This window comes from Prinia subflava, chromosome 9, assembly GCF_021018805.1.
Source record: "Prinia subflava isolate CZ2003 ecotype Zambia chromosome 9, Cam_Psub_1.2, whole genome shotgun sequence".
Taxonomy (NCBI): domain Eukaryota; kingdom Metazoa; phylum Chordata; class Aves; order Passeriformes; family Cisticolidae; genus Prinia; species Prinia subflava.
In genome coordinates this window covers 35,244,827-35,269,775 of record NC_086255.1, presented here as the reverse complement: position 1 = coordinate 35,269,775, position 24,949 = coordinate 35,244,827, and the positions used below count along the sequence as shown (strand labels likewise).

Below are 24,949 nucleotides of genomic sequence, written 5' to 3'. Positions count from 1 at the left end.
ACTTGACATGATTTTTCCATTGTTTTAAATGAGCTATTCCATTATTTTGATGCACTTCTGGCAGTTACAGTATAGAGACATGTAAGCATCTATCTATCTGCAGAGTAATTTCTAGCACATCTAATAAAATATACGGGGAGCAAGAACAAATAAAGGGAAGAAATGGACAGCAATAATAGTGTAAAGGGACGTAGCTCATGGCTTTAGCCTCTGTTTTCCTGTGAAATACTACCTTCTACAGCCTATATGGTGGTGTGTTTTTGTTAAGTTATTGTTAAGTTATTGTTAAGTTATTCTCCTGATGGTTTGTTCCTGTTACCCCCCAAAATGTTGGTTTTACCCCAGGATTTCCCCTCCCTTGTCCAGTTGTCATTCACCCCCCGGACACACCTGTTACATTATTTTCCTAATGTCAATCTTCCCTAAATCCCTACCCCTCATTCCAGAGAAATCCCTGAAGCGTGTGCTCTGTGAAGAGACATTGATTTGCATGGTCAAGTACAGCAGCGAATGTTGAGGAGTACCCCATGAAAAAGTGCCTTCCGTGCAAGTAAACCTGCTCTCTGCAGCTCTGTTGGATGGGATGTCTAGGAGCAGGAAATGGCATTGTGGCTCCCAAAGATGAGATTCTGTGCAGCCAAGTTATGCCTTAGCAGAACTGAAATCCATAGCAGGATTTTCATCAGGATATATCAAGTGCTCATTTTTTAATACCCTGGTTGATGTGCCCTAACAAGAACCGGTAAGAACAGTAAAAGAAAAAAGCCAGGCTGTTCATAACGCTGCTGCTCAGGCAGTGCCATCTGAGAGCTGCAAGCGTGAGTGCTGCTGTGCCAGGATTGATGGGCTCCTAGTCACCCTGTTATTGTTTCGTGCCTTTCTTTGCAAAGCACAGTGACCATAAATTGGCTCAAAGCTTCCAGAGCTTGTTGCTGTATCTGCTGTCAAGTTTTAATTTTGGATCTTGGTCATATTGTATTTTTCTATGTTTTCAAAGACTTGTTGGAGGAGTTGGGGAAGTAATAGAAATGTTCTGGGTGAAGAGGAGTCACAGTAAAAGGCAGCATGGTGGTGTAAAGGAAGGAGGCTGTGTTTTTTTGTAAACATTGAATATCCTGGCTTCGAAGGGACCCACAAGGGCACTCATGAGTGAAGTAATTGGGCACTCCTGCAAAAATTGTTGTGTGCTCATGTGTGCTGTAATTGCCCACGCTGCACTTGGTGATTGCCCAGCTCTGATTTGTTGAGGTGTCTCTGCAGGACCCCCCTGCCTTTGAGGGAGTCAGCTCCTCCCAGCCTGGAGGCATTGGTAAACTTACTTTGAAGACCTTCTAGTCCTGCATCATTGAGAAGGATGCTGAGGAGCACAGGGCCGAGGGTGGAGCCCTGCAGACCCCACCCAGTGACAGGTCACCAGCCTGGTGTGACCCTCGCACTGTAACCCTTGGGGCCCAGGTGCTCACCCATCACACGACAGGCTGGAGCCTTGGTGGCACTTCCCTCCTGCAGCCAGGGAGGTTAAACTCCATTGCCTTGTGGTCCCTGTGGCCAAGAGGGACACGTCAGTCACGAGACCCCCTCTGCTGACGAGCAGCAGATCACGGAGGGCACCGTGCCCAGTCATCTCCCTCCGTACCTGCGCCTCGTCCCTCCCATCCAGGCACTTCAGGACCTGCTGGTACCAGCTGTGGGGTGTTCCAGTTAACACACCCAGCCAGGGACCTTGCCTCAAATCCTGTGGGCCCAACACCAGCGAAAGTGGGAAGAATTTCACTTCATTTCACAATATTTCACTATCTATTTTACTTTTTTATTATTTTTTAATTAGGAAGAATTATGTTTAGAAGGAAGTGTTAAATGGCATACAGCTTTCTGAGATGGAAGTTTTCTAGACAGTTATTGAATGTCTACAGGCAAAATCCTATCCCAGCAGTTCTTTGCACAAGGCTCCCTTGCAGTACAGACATTTGGGTAATGAGATGAGACTTATTATGAGACTGAAATTAATTTCTTTGTTAAATTTATCTGTATAGAGCAGTTATAAAATTGCTTACAATAATCAAGATCCACAGCTTTTTTTTTTTTTTTAACATATAAGCAGTTTGGAAATAATTATTTTCCAGTAGTGTCATTGAAGTTGAGAACATTTTTGTTCCTCCTACTTGTTCAACTTTCTTTTTAATTAGGGATGTGGATCACATTTCTAGAAATGTGTGATGAACTGGCTGTGAATTCCAAGTGTGAATATTGTACTTCTTTCTCCTCTCCAACGTTCCCACGAGATGTAACAACGCTTAAGCAGAACAACTTGTGTACTGCTCTGTTCTATTTTTAGTGATATTTAAGGTATATTAGAACCCATATCTACAGTACTATTAAGTAAATCTGCCCATGTGTTATACGGTCCTCTTTATTTAGCTTGGAAAGAAAATCTATGCTCTAGAAATATATAAAACCTAAAATTACAGAAAACTAGTTCATAGTCATATTAAAATGGATTTCATGCCTCTAATCAAGATGGTTGTACCTAGATGCAGAAGAGAGGAGGGATTGTAAAGAGCACATTACCTGTTCCTGGGGTTATCCTGTGCTTTTTAAACCAGCATCCTTCCCCAGTTGCTCTGTGAGGCATACAGGCACTTTGAGATGCTGAAAGGGCTGCTGGCCTGCCTCTGCTAGAGACTGAAAGGGAAAAGAAAATAATAAAAAAAAAAGAAGACTGAGTAGGATATTGAAATCTGCAGGTATTATAGCTTGAGTTGAGTTATACCACACCTATTGAGGTTTTTTTCTATTTTTCCCTCTCTGTGTGAACAAAAGAGAATTTTTGGTAAGTTAAAAAATTACATGGGCAGACAGTTTCTGAATTTAGTAACTTCTCAAAATATATCCCCAAAGTCATGAATAAAAGGCTTTTATGAAAGCAACAGAGTTACAGGTAATATGTAATAATGATTGATGAAACTGGATGGGAAACAAAGCAAACAGAATTACTTTACTATCTTTGTTCTCATTTAGTTAAGAATGCATTGGGGTATTTGCAATGCAATAGCTTTCAGAAGGTATGTCAAAGTGTGGCAGGTAAAAAGACATTCACAGAAAGAAAAATCATTTCAAAACATTATTGATGCAAACGTATGGAGGCACCTGTGCTCTGGAGTTTGTGTTTCATTGACAGAGACAGCAAGGACAGGCTTCTTTACCCAAGGGCCCTAGGATTGTCTTGGGCTTGCTTCAAAAGAAAATTTGAAGCAAGAAGAAAGATTTCTGTGTGAATCTTTTGCCAGTTGAAAGTCAGCCTTTTCTAATTACGGAGCTGCAAAGACACAGATGAGCCAAAACCATGAAATGGACCAGAGAAGAAGTCAGAGCAGGCTCCAGCCAACACAAAGAGGATTTTTACCACCTTGAATAGTTTGGTAGAATTCTTGATATTTTGCTTTTTAGATTATATCCTGGAGCACTCATGAGTCCCTAAGATACATGAACATCTTCTGTTCTTGGTGTTCCCTGAGCTAAGGAATCAGACCTAGGTTGTGTCCTTCTAGAAGCACCCTTAATTCAAATTAAAAACTCCAGAGGACTGGATTAAAAGCTTCAAAGCAATGCCCAGGTTTTTTTCTGCATTGCAGTCTGCCTTTGGGATTTAACTGTCGTTTCCCCCTTGCATACCTGCCATTCCAAAACCAGCATGTAACCCTCCTTTCCAGAACAATTACCTGTGCAAAGCGGTCCTGCCAGCTCCAAGTAGCCCTGTGGCGGGTGACACACACACCTTTCCCACTGGTGCACTTCAGTCCCTCTGGGGCCTGTATTTATTCTTGTGGGGCAGCTGTAAAAAATTAAATACACTGACTCTTAAAGCATTTAGTTCATAGAGATAATTTTTTTTTCACAGGACTTAAAGCTGTGGCCTCCTTGATACGGCAGAAGATGAGAGAGGAGGGAGGAGAGGAGGGAGGAGATAAGGGCAGGAGATGGGAAGTGAACTGCTCAGAAAGCAGGCACTGGCTTTGCCTTCTGCTGTCTCAGTGACAGCAAGGGTGCAGTGCTGGCAAGCGTTGCAGGGAAGGCACAGAGCCTGAGGGCAAGCAGAGGGTCACAGCAGGGCTGTGGGGGGAAGCAGGCCGATGTTAGGGATGTTTGTGAGGGGTGGCTGCTGGTGGAGAGGGTGCTGTGTGCTCAGGAGGCTTGGAGCTGCATGGCAGGCATGGCATGGAAAAGGGCAGGCAGGGAAGCACAGCAGACACGAGCAGACCTGAGGAGGGAGCTGCAGTGATGATGCTTCCCACACTACATGTGTAAGTTGGGCTGCAGAATTTGGCTCTTGAAAAGCAGATTTGCAGGCACGTGAGAGAGGGCTAGGCTAAAAAGCACAGCAGATAAGGCTACAGCTGAGAACTCCTTTTGGCTCCAGTGGTGTTGGTGAACAAGTGATGTACAGCGCTGTGAGGTGCAGGATGGCACAGGGTGTGATGCTGCACAGGGCTCACCCTGGGGGCTTGCAAGGATCCTTGATCCCTGTGTGTTTTCCTGGCTGCCTTGGCTTAGGAAGTCAGCAGGGGTGTCAGAGTCCAAGACATCCCTCTGGCCACCCTGGAGGATTTAGAGACCGGACAGGGGGTCTGGGATCTGCACAAGGGGGTCAGCCAGCCTCACACAGAGCCCAGGAGGACACTGCCTCTGATCCCTGTCCATGGGAGTGAATGCCTACATTGTATGAAGAATCACAAGCCAAGAGAGTTTGAAATAAGTAGTAGTTAGTTTACCATAGAACATGAATGTAGAATCTCAGATTTTTAGTGTATGGGCTTGAAGAGGCAAGACAGAGGAATTGGGGAGAGGTCCTGTCCTCCTTGCTCTTGTTCTCATCCCCCATTTTCTGCTGAGTTGGATCACAAGGATTGGTTTAGAGTAGAAATGACATATTAACCTAGGTAGTAAGAATTGGTAAGATTTTGTAAATAAAAAGTTCATTGTGGACAGTGGTTGGGTCAGGGGACCATACAGAAAGCCTGGGACCCTCTGATCTGCCCAATCCTGCCACGTGTCCTGCTCTGCTGGGGACGCCCTGCAGAGCTGAGAAAGAACTGAGAGATGATGAAGAATAAACAACCTTGGAAACATGGACTGGCGGACTCAGCTTGTCTTCTCTGGCTCTGGCGTGGGACCTTTTGGGCAAGAAAAGCTCGAAAACCCTACAGACCTCAGGGAACAGAAACCCCAAGGAGAATCTCAGGGAATAGCAACCCTGAGACAGGGATGTTAAGACTACCAGCTGTCCTGTTTGTGGCAGGCTCTGTCTCCTTGCTGCTGGCTTCCTTAGCCAGAGCAATAAACACAAGCAGCAATGCAGTTGTAGGCAGTCAGGCTTTGGCCTGACTGTGACACTTTCTCAGCTGTAAGAATAATTTCGGAAGAGCAGACTAAGGGAAATATTTTTTGCCTAATAGGTTACAGCATCTCATCCGTCACATACCATGCAACACACGACTTTTATAAACTGTTACACTTTTCCTCGATATAAACGGATTGTAACTGATAAGCCATAAAAAAATTAATAGTTAGCTGTAAGTTTTTTTAATGGAGTCAAAAATATTGCAGTTATGAAAAAGCTGACATTTTAAGGACTGCTAAAGCAACAGATTCATCAGAAGAATGTGTTAGCAGAACAGCTGTTTATACTCTTGGCTGTATACAACAAAAAGACAACAATGTTTAGAGGTTAAGGATAACCAAAAATTGGGGGTTACCAAAAATCCAAGGAATTGAAACTGGGGCTGTGTGAATTTGTAAGAGATCAAGATTGAAGGAAAAAAAAAATTATTATCTAAAAGATTGCAAAAGCCAGTACTTTGGCAGAGTTGCATCCCTGGATGCTCTTTATCTGGTCATTAGCTTATGTGGTAGATGCTGTGCAAAATCATCTCACCACGGGGTTGCATGATCAGAGCAAAGATCTGGGCCTGTGCTGTTTTATTCTGTTTTGCTCTTTGAGTATTTCATTGGCCACTTTCCATTCAAGTTAGATTGAGATTTTATAAACCTCAAAGTAATTTCATTTTCATGAATCCCCTTTCCCTCTGCCCTTCAGGAGGGGGGTAACCATTTCCTGGTGCCAGAAGGAATCACAGGGGCAGTCAGTCAAACATCAATATTGGTATGTGAACGCCACTGAGGGATCGATCTGCATTTTTCAGGGAAAATTGCCATAATGAGTGGTCTGCACAGTAAAACTGCTCTAGACAGAAGATAAAGGCCTCTGGTGAAAATCAGCCTTTTTCAGATGTACATACAGAAAATACTGGAATGAGGGACTATTTGGCTTTTATTAGATGCAGCTTTCTTTCTCAATCAGCACCAATGGTTCCTTACATTAAGAAATACAGTAATTATTATTGACATTGCTTAACTGTACAATGGGTAGTTTATTTCTGTCCCCCTTTCTTACTTTTAAGGACCTGTTTGCTGAATTCAACAGTAAAATCCCATCAATAATTTAACACTTAATTTTCTTTGGAGAGAAAAAATTAGATAAACACTTATTTTCTTAGGTAATTCATGGTTATGAATTGAATGACTTGCTTAAAATCAATGTTTATAAATAATGTATGGGATTCTTTTCCAGCCACCCCATAAATACTAAGCTGATTGAAAGAAACAGAGAATGTAGTGGAAATGGAAATATATCTTTAGGCACTGTGTGCATGCCAGGCAGCCCTCTCTTTGTGCTGGGCCTGCTCTGCGTGTGCCCCACAGCAGGGGGGGCTGAGGCAGGGCAGGCACCGCCCTGGTGCTGCTCGCAGGCAATGGCCACGCTGGGAGCAACTTAGGAAATAAGGGCAGGAGAAAGGACAATACTGTTTATGTCACACAGGTAACAAATTTTGCCCTTTGATGACCCACGTAACATTTTTAAATTTATTTATTCTATTTTATGCATAGTAAGTGATGTGAATGTGGTCAGGAGGTTCCTTTGTCTCTCTTTTCTGTGTCCTTGTCCCCACATCTCAAGAAAAATGGAGTAGTATTATATAAGCAACAAACTGAATAGAAAGTGGGGTATGTAGGTTTTCTTCAGCCATCTATGCACAAATCTTGCCAATGTGTCTGATTCTGTTACGTGAATCAGTGTAAAACTAAATGCAAGGGAAATTACTGCTGACTGGCACTGATGAGCAGTGTGATGTGCAGAACAGCCTGTGCTGTCAAAGAGGAGGAGAGTCACATGTGCTAGCCTTTGAAGCCAAGTGCAGTTCATCTTCTGGAACACACAGAGTTTCCTTAGAGCCAGCCAAACAGACTCGCTGTTTTCTGAGGTACTTTACAGCTGAGGGTGGATGATACTGCCAGCAAACCTGGGGAAAGCCAGCAGGAGCTGCTGCTCAGGGGCTGGTGGTGAGCGCTTGCTTTTTCCCCAGTTCTCTCCCATCCTGTCATGCTGGGGAGTGAGTGAGCAGCCATGTGCTGTTCAGCTGCCTGCTGGGTAAACCACTGCCAAGGGGAAGGGCTTGTCTCCTTTTTCTTTGAAGATGGAAGTAAAAGCTAGGAGAAAGCATGAATCCCTTGGGATGGGAACCGTGGAGCCTGTTTTCAGCCATGGAAGGAGATGGTTGGTCAGGAGGGAGTGTCATCTCTGAAACAGATGACTGAAGTGTGGGCCAATGCATCCTGGATGAAGAGGAAGTTTCTGTCTTTTGGCTGCAGTGACTCTGAAGCTCTGAGAAGGAGGTGAAGTGTTAAAAAGAGGTCTGAAATAAGAAATAGTACTGAAAAGCTGCTAAACAATGCAGTATTCAAGGAAGGCAATAAATTGTATAAGGTAGTGAATAGATTTACAGACTTGGAAAATGGTGAAGAAGAAAAATGCATTTAGGTTAAAAGCAAGCAATGAGTTTCTGGACAGGTATGAACATACATCCTGAATAAGGGAGAATGAGGTTGGGAACACTGCGGGAGTGCCTGCTATAAAACGCATCTCTCTGACTTGGAAACCTCCTGGAAGTGACATTAGGCTTAATTATGTGAATGCTCTGGCTGTTTTATTAAAAAGTTTCAGCACAGTTTGTGAAACATTCACTCCAGAAATCACTTCAGTCATGAAGTGCTCCAAACTGTCCTTGGTCTGTGGATTTTGAAGGTGCCAGGCAATGCTTGGGCAAGCACATGGGTCTTGACCTGCAGGGTGCATTAACTGCAGAGAGGACTAATAAAAAATCTGTGGAGAAAAGCACCAAAATCCAGTGGTCTTGATAGTCTTGTGTTTTCACAATAGCTTGTAAAATGAAATAGGGTGGATTCATACCCCTAGCAGTGCTAATGATGGATTCCCTTCCTGCAGTTCTCTGATTTTTGCCTTACAGTTTTATAGGAAAAGGCATCTTGAGAGAGTGGCTGTGTGGAGATGAACAGCCTTGTGCCTTTATTAGTTGTTCAGAAGATCTTCTCAGTCTTTCATGGAGCAATAGCATATGGTATAAAGCAATAAAAGAGAAGTCTCAGAAAGGCTTGGGAGTCAGCACAGTAAAGTGCACAGAGTAGAGACACAGATAAATTGCAGATAGGAGTCTGTGAAAAACTATTAGAAGTCAGTATAGGGACCAGGGGAAAGAGATTAGATTTATGAAAAACAGAGATGGAGACCTCTGTTTGAGACTGATATTGGTGAGTGTTAACTTTGGTGAGCCACAGTTGTAGCAGTGCCTGCTAGCACAAGAGCCAAGTCAGTGAGTGAGGATTTGGGTATGGGGGTTCAGAGGTAGGAAGCTTAGATCACCTGGATGCAGGATCTTAGGAATGTGATATGGTCTCTTTGGGGAAACCTTGCAGTGGCAAAGAAGTTTTGTTAGAATTAACAGCTCATTATATTATGTTTCTAAATGTTATACAGATATTTTCTCCTCAGAATTTTGCATATCAGTCAATACTTATTTATTTCTTGGCCTGGAATATTCTTGAGTTGTGCCCTCTGTCTTTTGCTCTTATCTTTTCCAATACTGGAATTACAGTTAGAACCTAGGACATGCCTGACTTTCCACAGGTAAAAGCAGATCCCATTTCTGTTCCAACGTATCACATTGCTGATTTGAATCATTTTTGCTCTGATCTTTTTCTCATTGTTAACTGAAAGCTCTCAAGAACAAGCGCTTTTCTTAAGTACTAATTATTGTATGATTCTTAATCTCTATTGGTAATTACATCCTTTTCAAGCATGGAATTTCTCAGCAGCTCCATGCAGAGGTCAGTAGGAGGGTTGTAGCATGTTTGCTCTCTAAAGTGCAGCATTTCTGTGGTTTCCTTTCTCAAAGCATAAATTGAAGCTAAAGGTTATGTCTTTATTTTCTGTCATTGCACTTCCTTTCACTTCAGTGTTCCCCTTTGCATGTGGCAACCATGGCCCAGGACCTTGAGGACTATTAGCACACGTCTCATTTTAGTGACTCAGCGTTTTTATTTTATTAATTTGCCTCTCTTACATCATTTTAATAACCTGTATTTCTTTCAAAGGAAGAAACCCTACACTGATACTAAACCCAGCAGAGATGGAGTATCAGAGAGGAATGCCAGGTGAAAATTTCAGAGAATTGCAGCCATCCCCATCTTTTAGATCACAGAAAAATCAATTTTGTTACTTTATAAAGGCTAATAGCATCAGCTACCAGATATTCCAGTGAGATAATGTTGTGCTCCGAGGCAGCCACCTTCTCCTTAGAGGAGAAGCAGGGAGGGAGACTGGTTTCACTTCATCTTTCCTGTAGGTAAACCAGAAAAAATCAACTGACAGGAATTTTGTCTCCTATAGAAACAGGAGGTGGGATCTATATGTGTACATTCCATCACGATGTGGCTTATTACAGAACAGTGTTTATGTGCCTGGGGCAGTGCAGTTCTGCGGGTCTCATTGAATCTAATTGACAAATCACTCAGGGCATGAATGTCTCTGTTGAGGGTGCTATGGAAGAAAGCCATTTTTCTCCCATTTTTCCAGGGAAAATGAGGCTTAAGCCTCTATCTCCTTGTGCTTTTTATGAACACGATTCTTGTTTCCCTCTGGTCTTAGACAAAAAAGGTTTTATGTGCCTACACAGGGAAGCCATCGTGGTGGGAGGTGAGTCCCCTCAGTCTCCCTAGGCACACCCTACACGGTATTTTCCAGATGCTGCTCTGCAGTGGTTGGTGTCACAGCAGGCTGGCAGGGGGAGGGATGAGCACAGTTGTCACCTGGCAGCTCTCAGGGTACCTTGGGCTCTGCTGTTGGGGCAGCACAGGAGGTTCTGTGGCCATTTCAGCCCAGGGGCTGCTGGCTTTGTTCTGCCTGCAGTCAGCTCTGCAGCACTCTTATGGGAAGAATTGCAGAACTGAGTGAACAACCACGATTTCCCCTCTCTCCTAAGGCAGGCCATGATAGAGGTTTACTGAAACTGAAGAATGTCAGGCAGACTGTCTCCAATGTCTTCACTACTCAATTGTTCAAAAATCAGGTTATTTCCCTGGCAGTGCCAGAACCACTGTCCTTCCCCATGCTATCAGCAAAACCAGTTAACCTAAAACTGAATGAAGGTGGGGAAAAAGGAAAGGCATCTAAATCTTTGTTTTATAGGAAGGAGGACACAAAAGCCCACAAGCATATTTTTCATCTTTACAAGTTACCTTTAAACTAAAATAGATTTTTTGTTAATATTTTTTTTTAACTGGGAATGTTTCACAATGTTAGGTTTTGTTTGTTTTTGAGTGGTCTGTAATCCTGAGAGGGATTTGCAGTGCAGCTGCTGAAAACACCAACCAGACTACGTGTGTGCCAAGGAACATAATTAGATATTGAGACAGATGATGTGGACATTGTTAGAGGCAACTTAAAAAATTGCAACCTGGTAAACTCTGCCTCATCTGAGGATTAGTTACAGTTGAATGCTTGTCACAGAAGAGCTGGGGAGGGGAGGATGGTCCATGTGCTGGTGTGTCTGGCTCTGGTCCTGCTGAGAACTTGCATGAGACTGTTGCTGAGGTTTAATGAGACACTCTCTGCACTCAGCCAAGGGGAGCATGCTTGGAGCCCCATCCCTTCATGGAAAAATGCAGGTGCTGTGCCTTGTGGGGCCAGGGAGGTGTCTGAAGTTCATGGGAGACTATACTGCTGCCTGGGTATCACTACAGCCTTATTCATCTTACTAGCTAAGAACATGTAGTTATATTGTTGACAAAAGACTGTTTATTTCTTTCTTTAAAAGTCATAAATTTTGAAAAATGGTAATCTATAGAGATGAAAAAGAAAATTCTTTATGATATTGAGTGTTTCATTATTTGCAGGATTCTTACTTGAAATTTCAGATTAAGCTCTTCATCTTTCTATTTTTATTTGTTTATGATGCAAGTTGACATCACTTGTTTCAAATTAGACTGAATTAAGTGACCTGTCCTCCTCCTCTGCAGATGTACTGTCCTTTCCGATGCACAACCTTGACAAATTCTAAAATACAGAATTATCTGAAACAGAGAAGAAACCACTTCAGACTGAATTTTGATGGTGTTTCAGAGCAGCTTTTGGTTGTTTTCCTGTGTAGGCATAAACTATGAAATAACCCCATAGGGATGTAACAACCTGTCTGGGAATTACAGATAAATTCAGTGGTTTCAAATAGATCAGAATCTGGCAACAGGATCTTTGGGGGATTGTACTCTATTTCTGATGTGCTCATTCAGTTTTGGATCAGTAATTAAGAGGTGATACCATTCCTCCATGCAGAGCCAGAATCTTGCTACTTAAACAATGGGTGTGCTGTCACACAAAGTTTTGAAAGCCCTGCCAAACTGAAGCCCCTGACTTCAGTGCATGTCTGAGACTTGCCAAAAGCAGGTGTTCAAAGCAGGCTGTCACCTGGGCCGTTCCTGACAACCATTCCCTCATCATTAGACGAGCTAAGGCTACATTGGTGGAAGGCAAGGGAAGGTAAAATTAGAAACAACTTGAAATGATCCTTCAGCCAACTCAGGACAGTTTCCTCTGAGCGCTGAGCCTGCGTTTTGCCATCCTCTTTTGCTTTATCTATAGTGAACAGAGTCGAACACAGTGAACGTAGTTGAAATGTCTCATATTGTAACCAAACCTCTCTTGTTTCTGGAATGGCCAAGCCCCTGTGGAACCAAGACAAATTAAGAAAGAATGAGGCAGAGACGTGAAAAATATCCACTAGAAAGTCCTAATTTCTTAGAGACAAAAAGGTTCAGTCTGAACTATAGGGTCAGTATCTACATCTTAAAAGCCTGTGATATGAAACAAAACTAAGTTCACATTTGATAGTGACACCTTCTAAGAGGTGTTGCCTTCTGAAGACTGATCCCAGGAACAAAATTTAAATCTCACTTGAAATAGCAGAACTGTGCAGCAGGAAGGAATATTGATGCCAATTTGAAAATAATTTTAAAGAATCCTGAAAGGAATGGGAGATATCATTTTAGGGGAAAATCTATTAGCATGCAGTGCTAGCTAACATATAAGATCTACAACTAGCTTAATAAAACCACTGGCAGGGGAAAGTGAAGTGCTGGAGGTCCATTTTTTTTGAAGTCTCCATGTTGTGCACACTTTCAAGTGATTGAGAGCAACAATGAAAACTGAGCAATAGTTCTGCTGGTTGCAGCTTGAGACAAGGCAAGAACAATGTTCAGTAACTCTACCCAAACTATTCACTCGCTGGTATGCTGTGGAACTGAAATCCTCTCATCCTCCTGTTCCTTTAGGACTGCCTGGTTTCTCATTGTTCAGAATAAAATAAGGATTCAAAAGGTTACAAGTGCCAACTAGCTGGCTACTTGTGTGTTTGCAATACTGATTTTACTGTGGAAAGCACTAAGAGCTCAGTGTGATCTGAGCAACCTGGTCAAGCCATATCTGACCCAAGGTGGGACCAGGGTCTGATACGAGGGACATTATGTATATGAAAATTCAGAGTTCTGAAGCAGATTATTGAAGGATTTTGTAGAAGCAGAGAAACAACTTGTACCAGAACACATAGGAATTCAGTTGCTAAGCTTGGTTGCTAAGCAAAAATCACAAGGGTAAGATAGATGTTGGTGAAACTCAGCCAAACAGGACTTGGGCGTTGTGAAAACTCGATAAAGCAGAACCTGTGGTTTGAGAAGCCAGCAAGAGCCAGGCTCCTGGTTCCAGCCAGGACAAACTGACCTGGGAATTACTGCGTCTGCCCAGAAGCAGGGGTCGAACAGCAAACACCTGGAGGGACAGAAGACTTCTCACTTCAGAAGACCCCTGCCCATGACCACCAGAGAGGGCTGCGCAGCCCCAGACGTTTCAGCTCATTTTGATGCGATGCGAGGCTGGGCAGGGCGAGGTAATGAACATGGTACAGGTGTACTGTGGAATCCAAGGCACAGGTAATGCTTTAGAAGGTGAATGGAGAGATGTGAACTGTGAAAGGCACCGTGCCTTAGGAGGAGCCATTCCCCCATGCGCCCAGCGCTGAATAAACATACCAACCTCACAACCTTCCAAGGCTGTGCAGTCTCTCACCATGGATCAGGTCTTCCTGAGCTACCCTGAAGTGCAAAGGATATTGGGTTTAGGATACTCACATGCTAGGGTATGACAGCTATGTGGAAATACTTGGGAGGTGCTGAGCAAGGAAAGCATGCTGCTCATGGCCTCCTGGCCAGGCATGCTCTGGCACCATTCTCTTTCTGGGCTTTATTTTTTGCCTGATGTTGTGAGACCTAAAAAATGTACTCATTTGAAGCATAGGTGACATAACAGCTAAGGCATTAAGACAACATTTCCTTTTATAGCATCTCCTATTACATTACATTAAAATCCCACAGGAAATAACTGTGTCTGAACATTTTAGTATAACTTGTTCCTTAATTTCAATGAATATGGCACTGCTGTGTCGTACCTCTGAACTGGAAAAACATTATAGGTTATTGGTATTCAAGTGCCTGCTCCAAGTGTGCTATTCTTAATTTAAACTCATATCTGATAAATTCTAGAGAAGTGATTTCAAAATTGGACTTGCCTTGTGTATTAATTAGGATTTTCTCTCAACTGTTCTCATAACACTTGTGATGAAACAAATCATTCCTCTGGGCCAGATGGTGCCTTTTGTCAGGTTAACTAAAATACCGTGGCTGCTCTACGGGAACAGTTATGCAAATAATTAATTTGTCACTTCTTAGACTAGTCTAAGAAAAGCAAACAAAACAATCTAGCAAAGCTCTGCCCAAAACTTTGAAAATGGTTTATGGAGCTGTTGGATTGTCATGATAGAGATGGACAAGACACTTGTTTCTCCATGCAGAATAGCCAAATCTTTATTCACATAGCCCGTATTTATACGATTACCTGAATGCACTGTGTTTGAGACTAATTGGTCAGCAAATCATTGAAACTCAGTTCATTGGTTGGTAAGGGCCAGTGGACATGTCTATCAAACTTTTCTCTTTCCAGATATGTTTACTTTTTTTGTCCCCTGGGAAGTAAATGTTTCACACTAGAATTTTCCTCCCTGCAGGTGCAAGCTATCTTTTCACAAGAATAGATTGTTATGCAAACTGATTCTCATTCCGATAGTTCTTTTCTCACAGGAACTTATCGGGCTAGCTGCCAGCTTAGCCAAAGCAATGAGGCCTGATTTTACAAGGCCTTTCTTTTATAAGGTCTTACCTATATGTAACATTAGATTAGATTCAAATCCTTTTGCTGTTGTGGATTTGTACCTTACTGTTGAGATTTCCCTGGTCCAGTGGCATCATTTGGAGAATGACATTCCAAAGAGCAGAAAGAGCAAAAATGAAAATGTAGTCACAGGTGGAACACTGGCATTGGCCAGCAGTGGCTTTGGTTTTGTTTGTTTGTTTGGAGAGCAATATAATATCAGGAATGTAACTCTTTCTTGCTAATTCCTTCTTGTAATTCTGCTTTGCTAGTGGAGAGCTCAGCCATTCACAGTGTGAGAGCCTTTGACTGGAAACATTTTTAAAAATAAATGCAAGGAGTTGGACTTGTTCTCTGATAGTGACAAACACCATGCTGGTCCAGAGCAAGAGACACTTCCACATGGTGGGACTTTGGTGAAAGTCAACCTGATCCTGCAGATGCCTCACTGTGTCTCTGTCAGATGATGCTTCAAAAAGGCAAATGATCCATTACAATTTACTTGCCTTCTCATCCTTCTGGAAGCATTAAATACTGTATCTTATTATCTATCAGCATTGCAAGGGAGAAGCTGGAGTCTAATGCAGAAAAACATGATGGAGATTTGAAATTCTTTTCTCTCTTTAAAGATTAAAAAAAACCCTAGCCCTTGTTCCACCAGAGCAATTACCTTGTGCCTCTTCAATTTGTTGTTTTAACCTTTGGAATGCTGAGGAATGTTCTGTTAATCAAATGTCTTTCAGAGCAAATGGATGTGTCTTTTGTAATTGATCAAGAAATACTTCCTATAATTCTAGGTTTCTGTCTTAAAAGTTGTAGCACTAAAGCATGAACCAGACTTGTCTGGAGATGACTGCTGTAGCACATTTGCCTCACATCTGTGTTCACACCTCCTCCTGCTCTTTCTCTAAGTTGCTGTGTGAACACAGTATCATAGTGCTAAAGGTGACCAGGGGAAAGGTGGGTAATCTCACTGCTGCAATGGAAAACTTTCTTAGAGCTTTGAGGTTCACTGAACTTTCAAGGGACCCTCTTCATTAAACTGCAGGTTGATTGTGTTTCCCAGTGCTTCCTTAGAGGTATTTTCTGTTTTCTACACATTATTTCTAGTAATTCTTCTAAGAGAGGTACCTCCCTCCTAATTTCCATTCTTGAAGGTTAAGAATAAGATCTATACATGCTGTGTGGACCCAGAGTACACAGGCCAAAAGCAGTGCTTTTGGCTAACACCTGCATAACAAAGTTGTGAGTTATATTAACCCTCCCAAGTTTCCGCTTAGCCCCAAGATTAAGAAGTAGCATAAACCAGTTAAGTTATGAACTTGAGGAAGCTTGAAATACTGCTTATGGAAACTAGGGCCCTCATTTGGAGTGTTGGTGTGCCCTCAGGACTGACATTTGGTACTTGAAGGTGTGATATACAACCACATGTTAGCAGAAAAACCTGCTCAGCTGCGAGTAGCTTGATAACTCCCTGAAGCAGAGATTACCACTGGGTGAGATTTCCTGAGCTCCACTCCCCTTCCTGCATCTAATGAATAACATAAACAGCGTTTTTCATTGCTACTTGCTGCTCAATGAATGGCAGCATGATGTGTGACCTGAATAAATATTTAAGTGCACTAGTGTCTGTGAAATTTTCTTTTTGCTATAAAATGCATTTAAGAATACACTAGGCAGTTCAGAAAGGTTAAAGCAGTGAACTGGAATTGTCCCAAGGTACGGGATGGAAAACATATTTTTAGTTTGCTTAGCCTCTTCTTTAATGTAAAGGCTAAACAGGTTTCTGATGAAGAATGACATCTTCATGCATTTTAAATTGCAGCTGACATTCTTAAGTGTCAGTGAGGCCCTATAAAACCACAGGAAAGCAGTAAAGCAGCATGGGCAGGTAGGTATGCTGAGCTGCACGCACGGGGTTAAAGACAGCACCACTGGAAATGGGCTTAACGTGGCAGATCAGAAGTTTTTCATTAATGCCAAGAGAAGGGTGGAGGATGGGCACTTTTCAAAAGAGGAAACAGGATGAAACTATCTCATCTAATGGTGGAAGTACAGCAAGGACTGTTTTACCTGTTTGAACTCTTAACTAGGCATTTTGTTCAGGATGGGATATTTCTGACAGTGATTCACTCCGTGCCAAGCCTAAAGCTGCATTTATCTTGGACCCATGAGCTTTGCTGTTCATACCTCTTTGGCTGTGTTGCTTTTGCCACAAGAAATGTTGGCCTTTGTTGTTTACAGGCGGTGCAAGGTGCTCCTGATAAATGGACCAAAGGTCTGGTGCAGTGGGTCTTTATCTGCAGGTGCTTGATGCCTCATGTCCCACAGTCCTCTCTCCTCGTGCTCGTTCTTAGCACAGGAAGACAGAAAGATAACTGTACTAAACATTTTCTATATATTGCTTCTTTTGATTATTTTTTCCAGTGCATCAGATTTAGTTTGTTAAAAGTTATGATTTTCTCAGTACTACTTAAAATAGTAGAACTTCTTTCCTCTAAAGGGATTTTTTGCCTTCTGCAATTTTTAATGTTTTTCCTTGTCTTAATGCCCAATTATGGATGGATTTTATGCATTTGAGATGCACAGTGAAAGCACAGCTGCTAATTCCTCCTGGCAAATTGGCTGGAAATTGCTGGGTACTGAGCACTCCCAGACATTTTAAAGGAAAGTTTTGGCTGGACTGTCTCAAGGGAGGGTTTATTTTGTTTAAAATGGTTCAGTAATTTCTTATCATTTGAGAAGCTCTTGGCCTGTTACCTTTTCAAATGTAGATTCAAACCCATGCCTGTCTCTTGTTAGTATTTTTTATTAACAAATACTAAGTAAATTGACCAATTCTAAGGTACAGTAAGAGTATTTGCAATTGTTGGTATTTTTAAGAAGCAGGAAAATCAAGATTTGCAGCGTTTTCTGTATTTTATTTCCCTTAAAAGTATATGCATGAAGATACATATGCAAAGGTATGCAAATTTGGGTGCATTTTGGTATTTAGGGAAGGAGGCATCAAAATTTGGAGTGGGATCTGGAACACTGTGTATGAGTGCCATAGACTCCACGGGGGAAGTAACCTGCAAAGGAGTTTCAGAACAGCACCACAGAGAACACAGTAATCTGGGGTTAAGTAATAGTGTCTGTCCCTGTGGAATGGTCAATTCAGACCCTGTCTGCAAAGCAGATAAAAATGGATTTGAGCATGGCATAAGCAATCAGACAAGTGCAGCTGTCTCGATGGGCAGAACTTGAAGAACAGCTCCCTGGCAGGGTGTAACTGCCTTGAGTGGTTGCTGTGTGTGTAGGAAATGCTGCCCCACGGTTACAAACCTGTGGTAAAAGTCAGCCAGGGTTTGAGTGAGTTCTTGGTGTTATTGAAATCAACAGCAAAACTTGCACTGACTTTTACTCAGAGCAAGATTTCTTCTCTCAGTTTTTGTAAGTACAAAGAAATAGCAACTACAAAGGCCAAGGTTTTCAAAGTTATCAGAAGGATTTAGAGTGCCCTGAAAACATAAATTGAGGGTGTTTGTTTCCCTTGGGCAGCTCTTGCAGTCTGAATTCTATGTTAATTTGAAACCCTGATGAAATATTAAGGACTCTCAGAGTGAGGACACACCACAGTCACTGTTTATGGATTGCTGAACTGGCCATTCAGCAGGGGCCAGCCCTCATCTGTCAGTGCATACAGGTACAAATCCAGGGCAAGAGATCTGTAGCTTTCCTGGAAGTGACAAGCCGGTATTTCTCTTGCAAAAAGACTATTTGAGTTGCAGAACTAGCAGGCATACAAAAACTGTAAAGGAGGAATTTACACACAGCTACACACGGTGTCAGGGGTTGCTGACATTGAGCTACCAAAGAGCTGAGTGAGAGCACAAATGAACCAGGCAGAATGATAAAGTTCTTTTTTTTTCCTGACATGAAGGCTTTTCGAGCTTTCCAACAAAAAAAACCCCAACAAAACAGGTAACCTTCTCAGTTAATGAAGTGTCAGACTGGAACCATGGCACAACCTAATTAAGCAGTGGTCATATGAACATGCTGGTAGTAACTGCTGAAAAGAGTTTCCTTCCTTCTGCCTGTGTTCTAATCCAAGTAGTGGTGTTACAGGGCAATGCTTGGCCTTTGAAGCAGCAGCAGTTTTGTTTAGGAATTTGGTGGGTACATAGCATGGGACTGAGCTGACCTGTGAACTGTAAGAAGTGTATCCATCCGCTTGAGATTATCAAGTACCCTAATGCCACCTGTGTTCTTTAGAGCAGGCCTTAATTTCACCAGTTCACAAAAAATGCTCATATCTTAACAGAAAGCAGCAGGGAGCCCAAAGAGAGGAATGTGGCATCTGTGTTTGTTCTCTCATTCCAGGGCTCATAAAAATGTCCTTGTCTTATTACAACAGAAAGAGAAAAGCCAACTCTTGAAAGTTTTGTAAAGCATCTGAATCAGTCTTTGTTCTGTGCTGTTCCCAGGGCTGTAGATGTTGCTTGCTGAGTTTTTTTCACACAGAGACTTGTTTGTTAAGAAGAGAGGAGTGGAAGTTTCCTCACAGTCCCCCCATGAGCGAGCCAAACAAATGTTTGTGGTGGCTGTTTGAAACAGGTGCTATCCAAACTCCAAAATAGCTCCAAGTTTTCTTTTTTGAGCAGGAGTGAACATAACAATCAGTATCGTCATTCTCACTCTTTGTCCCAGACTTGAGCACCTCATCCAGGCTGAATCTGACTGGGACATTGTTTTCCTGCTGTGGCTCAGTTGCCTCATTCAGTTGCTGAATCATAAAGTGACTCTGCCCTGTCCACTCCCAGTTTCAAACCCTGAACAAAGCTAATAATTTCTGCTGCCAAACTTCCAAGAGAATAAAATGGAGTAAAATAAATAAATAAAATAAATCTATGGAATAGATTTATTTTATGGAATAAAATATTATATTTTATACCATTTTAATATGGAATATTTTATTCCATATTATTATATGGAATAAAATAAAATATACAGAAAAGCCGTTTCCATCCTGTTCTCCCGTTTGTGCCAGAGGCTCTGTGTAGCTGTTGAGTTCCAGGCCCAAGGTGTGCATTCAGAAGGAGAGCCTGTAACAATATGTATTTGCATATTGTTCTGTACCACAGGGCGCTGATGGTAAATGTGCAGTTTCTCTTCCCTGAGCCTGTTCATTGAGACCGTAAAGTTAAGCAATATGTGTTATGTGTTTATAAATCCATCCATGTCTTTCTAAAAGGGGAGATATTTGCTATTTTTTTACTTTTGTTCATAGAAAATAATTAAAAATAATCCTATCTGAAGTACCTAAATGATATAAAATTGGTTTTATTTTTTGTATGCTTGAATTGTATTTTTTGATTTTTATATATTTATTGTTCTAACAATATGGCTTGCTTAGTTAATATAAATTATCAAGAAATTGGAACTTAGAGGTTACTAAGACAGGCTAATTGAAGTAAAATTCCTGCAGACACTAAGCAATGCTAAACTAAAATATTCCTGTCAAAAGTCCCATCAGGGCAAATCCATAGGTCAAGTGAAAGTAGACATGAGTTAGGCAATCGAGTATTGATAGTTCTGTATTTCCAAAGTAAAAAATGTAACAGTCTGAATAAATAAATCTCCTAAAATATTTTGGTTGGAAACTGCATGTGAATTAAATGGATCTCATTAGAATTACAAAAGGTGATAAAACTTTGAAATGTGAAGTGTTGCTGCATCCAGGCCTTTTACTTGCTGACTTTAAATGTTGCCAGCCTGGCAGAGTGTGGGAGATCAGCTTTAATCTCTGGAATGGCCCAGGGCTTGGATCCTTTCAGTCTGGAATACACAGAGAGAATAACTAATTTCTGGGTATCTTGAAATTAGGTTTTAAAAACTACAATTAACATGGATGCCAGCTCGTGAAGAAGGATGTTTCATCTCTCCAAAGAAGGAGAATTAAGGGTAAGTACACAGAAACATTGCCAATGCCTCCTTTCATTTTTTGGACTTGTTATTGTTTTTCTTTTTGTTTTCAGATATGGGTAATCTAAGACCTGCAATTAAGAGAGCAAAGAGGAAGTGAGAATAAATTAACGAGAGTGAAGGTTAAATTAACATAACCAGTGTCACTGAATGGAGCCACCTGAAAATTCATAACTGCCAGAAAACACCCTGCTGCCAGAGGGAGAGAGTAATTTTGACAGCCAGTTTCTGGCTGATATTCTCAGTTTTAAGTATGTGCAAATGTTATTGAGTTTATTGAGGTAATATTTGATTGTGAGGCAGGATCGCTTGACTCGGTGAAAGCCATGAGCCGTGTGCAGGTGGGAGAACACAACAGATGTGGTGAACGAGTAATGCTCCTGCTCAATTAACAAAGGCATCAAAGGTTTTAAAATATCAGGGTCTAGCCCCACTTTGGCAATTCTTAACACTAGTGCTACTGATAATTATCTTCTTTTAGTAGCAAAACGATGATGTGATCAAGAGGAGATTTCTGTCAAGACAATCCTCATAGTGAGGAGGGCCAATGTCTAGAACTTCTACTGGAAGACTGACATCACACTTTGAGGTATGATACTGGGTTTGTACACTTTTAATATGTAATTTATATGTTTTTATGTTAACTTGCCAAATTATAATGTTTTATCATGTAGAGAACCATATAAGGCAGAATAATAGGGCACTTTCTCAGGAGAGGCATAAGACCAACAATTTGGTTTAACAGCAGTTTTGTTTTCTAAAATACATCCAACATACTGCATGGCATTTTATTTTTCTGCCAGATTAATTATGCAGCTTCCCATTTCACCCTGCCACCACAAGTGTTATTTGAACCACGGATGAGCCCCCAGCTGGGCTGGCTGTGCCCAGGCAAGGCACACCAGGGTGTTGGGCTGTGCCTGTGAGCTCTTCCTGCTCCACACCACTTCTGTTTCCTGCGGTGTGTGGCATGTCCATTCAACCCTCATGGCAGACACAGAGGTGTTAGAGCAGGGCTCTGCATGGCTTGGGGAAGAACATTTACATCCCAGAGTGTCACCAAAGCCGCAGCTGGGCTTTGTTTGGGATCCAGCACGTGCCAAGGCAGCCTCTCTAAGCTGAGGGAACAGTGCTCCGTGGCAGTTCCCTGTTTGGAGGGCTGGAGGGTTTGTGCTTCTTTGATCTAGAAGCAGATTGCAGGTAAAATACTCTGATCACAGAATCTCAGAATGGGATTGGGTTGGAAGGGGCCCCAAAGCCTATCTCATTCCAACTCCCTGCCACAAGCAGGGACACTTTCCATGAGACTAGGCTCAGAGCCCCATCCCTTTCTGTACTTTCAGGGAGACCTCCCTGTGATTCTCGACATATGATAATAATCACAGCTGATTTCATTTTTCTAATGTGCTTACACAGTTCTAGGGGGATTTTATTAATAGTATTTTGATCATATGAGGGTTTTTCCCCGCATAACTTCCTATGCAATACTGTTTAACTTGTTTCTAGACTGTCAAAGAGCCATTCTCAAGGGAAGGTGGCACATTTTTTCTAAGGCCAGTGTTGGGGGTTAGATTTGTTTTTTTTTTTCTTCTAACAGAATTTTTTCCCATAAGTTTCCAAGAGGCCTTGATGACTACTTAGTCAGAACAAAAGGAGTACTTGAGGGACATGGCAGCGCAAGGCTACACCTATTGTTTATGAGTCCCTGGGAGTGTCCCTCAGAGGGGAGAGATGATGAGCTTTGGGAAAGGCAAAAAGACAGAGCTGGGGGAGGGGAACTCACTCTTGCTCTCAGCGCCGAGGAGGACGGTCAGGCTGCCCTCTGCCTCTGCCTCGTCCTGGGAAATCTATTGTCATCGGCTGTGTACCCAGGAATCCTGAGCTCGTTTTCTCCAGCCTCCCCCCACCTCCGCTGCTTCTTCAGAGCTTTGACGCTTTCCTGCTACTCTGTAGCCCTGCACTGCCCAGCCCTGCCGGGACACCCCTGCCGCTCCAGCTGCCAGAGCAGAGCTCCTCATCTCATCCACCAGCCTGGGACTTTCCTCCCTTCCAGCTCAGCCTCTCGGAGTCCTACAGGGGCACCGAGATCAAACTGCTCTGGGCTTTTGTAAAAGAAAGCCCTCAAGGTTCTTGGTTCTGTTTATTATTGATGCTGTAGTTGTTGTTTGTTTGTCGTTTTGTCCTATATACTAGTAAAGAACTGTTATTCCTACCCCCATACCTCTGTCTGAAAGCTCCTTTAATATTTTTTTTTTAATTGGAATAATTTGGAGGGAGGTCCTGCCCCCTTCCTAGCAGATATCTGTCTTTCAAACCAAGACAGGTTATTGGTGCCCAACGTGGGGCTTGAGGGAATTGAGAGGAAAAGGAATAACAGTTCTTAAGTGACCTTGTGCACTGGGTATAGAAACCTCCCTAAATAGCATCATGTGGTCTAGCTTACCTTGGTTTGGGTGGCATGTGGTTGTGGCTGTGTTTCTCCATTTGCAGGCCCTTATTTAAACATGGGCCCTATAACTAAGGCTACTGTGGCTGTTATCCAGTTTGCACTATGGGTTAATAAGGTGAGGAATTCATGGATTTTTAACTTCCTCTGGAAGGCAGGCACATGGATACATGGCTATCACACTCTAAGTGTTTGTTTGTGGGGTTACTTTAACAATGGTACCTATTGTGAGGAAATGACACTGGGGGAAATTTTTTCCCAACCCTTTACTCAGCTGTTTGGGTCTATTCTTCCAGTTTTTGAAGGGTTTAAATCTTCTCTGAATGCTAATGATATCATACAATGGCTAGTATTGCTCACAGGCCTATCCTATTTAATATTCCGAGATAAGGGGAGATTGGCCTGGATAACCACCCTGATACCTACCCCAGAGAATAAGGATACTGCCCTAGAGACTGAGGGTGCTGCCATGGAGCCTGACACTGCCCTAGAGCCTGGGGATGCTGCCATGGAGCCTGACACTGCCCCACAGAATAAGGATGCTGCCCCACCACCTGACCCTGACATAAAGCCCACCTCAGAAATGAACAACCCAGACTGGGTTGGAGTTCTAGTGAAAGAGATAAGCCAGGTGCTGAAGGAGCACCTTTCCCCAGTGGTGGCCTCATTGGCCTCATTAGCCCCAGCTGGTGGCAAACCCTCCCCCTGCCCTGAAGAGGGAGAGTCTGAAGGTGCAGCAGTGGAACCCACAGACGTTACAACTGTCCAGGTTCCAGCTGAACCACAGGGGCAGTCACAGCCAGCAGCAGTTGCCCCTGTGGAAAGAAAGAAATATAAGGTGAAATCAGAGCACCCAAGTGATAAGGATAAAAAAAGAAGGCCCTCACAACCCACAGGGGAGCCAGAAGTTGAGATCATCACTGAATCCCTGTCATATGAAAATCTCTGTAGTCTGCAAAAAGATGTTGCACAACGGGGACATGAGCCTTATACAGCCTGGTTACTTAGGGTCTGGGACCTTATGGGTAGAGGTGTGCAACTGGATGGTGGTGAGGCAAGGAATATGGGACCCTTGACCCAAGACTCAGGTGTGAATCAGGTATTTGTAAAAGAGCAAGGACCCCTTCACCTTTGGGACCGGTTTTTAATGAGTGTAAGGGAGAGGTTTGTCCACAGAGACAGAATGCAGGAGCACCACCTTAGCATGCACTGGAAGACTGTTGAGGAAGGGATCCAACAGCTGAGAGAAGTGGCAATACTGGAGGTAGTTTTTGGGAGGGATGGACAGCATAACAATGACTCCGACAATGTCAGGTGCACAGGGCAAATGTTGTGGAATCTAGCAACTAAAGGGCCATCTGAATACAAAACATTCATGTCAATGATTAATGCTGATACCAGCCGAGTGACTGTAGGTTCTGTAGCCAGCAAGCTTAGAAATTTTGACAGTATGATCAGTTGCCCAATGCAGACTCAGATCTCTGCCGTGGTTAAAGAACTTCAAGAGGAGATAAGGGAGGTGAGGGAGGAGATGAGGAGGAACAGTTCCCATGTGGCACCGGTGCCAGTCACAGGCCCCAGAGTCAGAACCCAACGTCCCTCAGCTAGAGAGAGAGAGTACATCCCAAGAGCTGACCTGTGGTCCTTCCTGTGTGACCATGGGGAAGACATGGGAAGGTGGGATGGGAAACCCACTTCTGTTCTAGCAGCACGGGTGCGTGAGCTCAAAGAAACATTAACCGAGGGGATTCCACTAGAATGAAGGTAGCCTCAGCCTCCCATGACCAGGCTGTCAGGTATTACAGAAATGAGGATGCTCTGTCAGACCCCCTTGAAGGAACCTCTACTATGTATGCACAGGAAGAGAGTAGTAA

The 24,949-nt window shown here is 42.8% G+C and overlaps 1 long non-coding RNA gene across 1 annotated transcript; it reads left to right on the top strand.

Annotated features, from left to right (window-relative positions):
* The first annotated feature begins 6,790 nt into the window (after positions 1–6,790).
* Positions 6,791–21,209, top strand: LOC134555064 (uncharacterized). The gene is made up of 3 exons (XR_010081367.1): positions 6,791–6,877; positions 20,531–20,608; positions 21,111–21,209. It is a non-coding gene; the product is annotated as an uncharacterized LOC134555064 (long non-coding RNA).
* The last annotated feature ends 3,740 nt before the right edge of the window (positions 21,210–24,949 follow it).